The sequence below is a fragment of the Bubalus bubalis genome, chromosome 5, assembly GCF_019923935.1.
Source record: "Bubalus bubalis isolate 160015118507 breed Murrah chromosome 5, NDDB_SH_1, whole genome shotgun sequence".
Taxonomy (NCBI): Eukaryota; Metazoa; Chordata; class Mammalia; order Artiodactyla; family Bovidae; genus Bubalus; species Bubalus bubalis.
The window spans coordinates 121283993-121287243 of record NC_059161.1 but is presented as its reverse complement, the minus strand read 5'-3'; positions in this window follow the sequence as shown (position 1 = coordinate 121287243).

Genomic DNA, 3251 nt, shown 5'->3' with positions numbered 1-3251 from the left:
ACACTCTATGGTTCCCTGGTGCGAAGGCCGTCTTGTTGCGTCCGCGCGTGCGCGCAAACGGCCTTCGCTGGGGTTCTGACAGGCGACCTTCGACAGCGCAGTGGCCACCCACGGAGCTGGAGTCCGCAGGCCCTCAGGGCTGGGAGCAGCTGTTGGGCTTCCCTACCCGAAGTTTTTTAGAAAAGGCGGAGGAACCAGAGATCAAATTGCCAACATCCGCTGGATCATGGAAAAAGCAAGAGAGTTCCAGAAAAACATCTATTTCTGCTTTATTGACTATGCCAAAGCCTTTGATTGTGGATCACAATAAACTGTGGAAAATTCTGAAAGAGATGGGAATACCAGACCACCTGACCTGCCTCTTGAGAAACCTATATGCAGGTCAGGAAGCAACAGTTAGAACTGGACATGAAACAACAGACTGGTTCCAAGTAGGAAAAGGAGTACATCAAGGCTGTATATTGTCACCCTGCTTATTTAACTTCTATGCAGAGTACATCATGAGAAATGCTGGGCTGGAAGAAGCACAAGCTGGAATCAAGGTTGCCAGGAGAAATATCAATAACCTCAGATATGCAGATGACACCACCCTTATGGCAGAAAGTGAAGAGGAACTCAAAAGCCTCTTGATGAAAGTGGAGAGTGAACAAGTTGGCTTAAAGCTCAACATTCAGAAAACGAAGATCATGGCATCCCGTCCCTTCACTTCATGGGAAATAGATGGGGAAACAGTGGAAACAGTGTCAGACTTTATTTTTTTTTTTTGGACTCCAGAATCACAGCAGATGGTGATTGCAGCCATGAAATTAAAAGATGCTTACTCCTTGGAAGGAAAGTTATGATCAACCTAGAGAGCATATTGAAAAGAAGAGATATTACTTTTCCAACAAAGGTCCGTCTAGTCAAGGCTATGGTTTTTCCAGTGGTCATGTATGGATGTGAGAGTTGGACTGTGAACAAGACTGAGCGCCGAAGAATTGATGCTTTTGAACTGTGGTGTTGGAGAAGACTCTTGAGAGTCCCTTGGACTGCAAGGAGATCCAACCAGTCCATCCTAAAGGAGATCAGTCCTGGGTGTTCATTGGAAGGAATAATGCTAAAGCTGAAACTCCAGTACTTTGGCCACCTCATGCGAAGAGTTGACTCATTGGAAAAGACTCTGATGCTGGGAGGGATTGGGGGCAGGAGAAGGGGACGACAGAGGATGAGATGGCTTGATGGCATCACTGACTCGATGGACATGAGTTTGCGTGAACTCAGGGAGTTGGTGATGGACAGGGAGGCCTGGCGTGCTGCAATTCATGGGGTCGGACATGACTGAGCGACTGAACTGAACTGAACCCAAAGTTTACAGTGAATTGGCAGAAGTAACCAATAGTGGTAATGTGACCACAGGATTGGCAAATAGGCCCTAGCCCCACAATTCTCTTTACTAATGGTCTGACAATACACAGATAAAGAAAAATGAAAGTGTAGTCGCTCAGTTGTATCCAACTCTTTGTGATCCTATCGACTGCATATAGCCACCAAGCTCCTCAGTCCATGGGATTTTCCAGGCAAGAATACTGGAGTGGGTTGCCATTTCCTTCTCCAGGGGATCTTCAGGACCTAGGGATCAAACTCAGGCCTCCGGCACTGAGAGCAGGGTCTTTACTGTCTGAGCCACGAGAGAATCCCACACAATGGTCTGACAATGCATGAAAGTGCTCTGCAAATGCGGTTTGGGGTTTGGGGTCTTTTGTCTAGCAAGCAGTCTTTTGGGGGAGGGTAACAGGGGATTTAGTGCGTCCAATTTATCAAACGAGTACTTAGAAGACACCAGAATTAATCAGAACTAGCTGGTCCTTTGGCAACCCACTCCAGTATTCTTGCCTGGGAAATCTCATGGACAGAGGAGCCTGGCGGGCTAGACAATCCTGGGATTGCAAAGAGACTTCACTGAGCAACTGAGCAGGCAGGCAGAGGGTCCTTTCAAGGAGCATAAATAAGACGGGGAAGAAGAAACATGATCACCACGTGACCCTTGATGTGCATGGGAGTTGGGAAAACAAAGTACTCTAGGTGGGAACTGAGAGAAGTTTTCAAGAGATGACTGGTGAACTGGGCTTTGAAACCTGATTATGGTTTGGAGCAGTTAGCATGTGTTACCGCCCACAGGGAAGCAGAAAGAAGAGTTTTGATTGGACTCAGGTTGACTTGACTGTCAGCCACTGTCAGGATAGGACAGAAAACATGGCACACTCAAACCAGGTGATTTGAATAGAGTGACTTTTGTTTTTCAAGTGTACAATTCAATGGCATTAATTATATTCACAATGTTGGGTAACCATCACCATCATTTTCAAAGCTTTTTTCATCATGGCAATGAGAAACTCTGTAACCATTAAACGGTAACTCCCCTTTCTCCCTGTCCCCCTAGGCCCTGCTAACCTTTGATCTACTTTTTATTTCTATGAATTTGCCTAGTCTTTATATTTTAAGTAAGTGGAATCATACAATACTTTTTCTTTTGTGTCTGGCATAATTCCATTTAGCATCTTTTTAAGGTTCATTCATGTTATAGCTTATATCAGAACTTCATTCCCTTTTATGGCTGGATAATATTCCTGTGTGTGTGTGTGTATGTGTGTGTGCGTGCATGCGTGCCACATTTTGTTTATCCATCTGTTTACAGGTAGACATGAGTTTTCACCTTTGGGCTAGAAAAATGCTGCAGTGAACATTGGCATAGAAGTATCTGTGGAAGTATCTGTTTTCAGTTCCTTAAAATATACATCTAGGAGGGAATTACTGAATTTTATGGTCATTCCATGTTTAACTTAAAAAAAAATGTTTTAAAGATTTAATGTTCAGATTTTTAAAAATGTGTTAAAAATTAATTGGGGCAAATTCTGTTACAAGTAGGGGTTAAGGAAAGTCAGTGTGTGGCACAAAAGGAAGAGCAAGGACTGGACAGTCACAGATAATCTGCTCTCTTATTAGTGGCATCTCATCTTGGGCAAATTAATCATGCTGTAGCAGCAATAGCTAATGTGACAAGATTCTTCCTTAGCACATCATAGAGAGAGGGCTCGGATCTTTTACAGAGAAAGTCCGATGGCCCAGGAGTTTTCCCAAAAGATCTCCACCACAGTACACCATATGGCTCCTCCTGCTGATCATAACTCACCAATGTATACTGGCCTAGATAATACATGACCTCTTTACCAATGAACATTTCACCTTGTGCACCTGCTGCTTACAAAATCTTC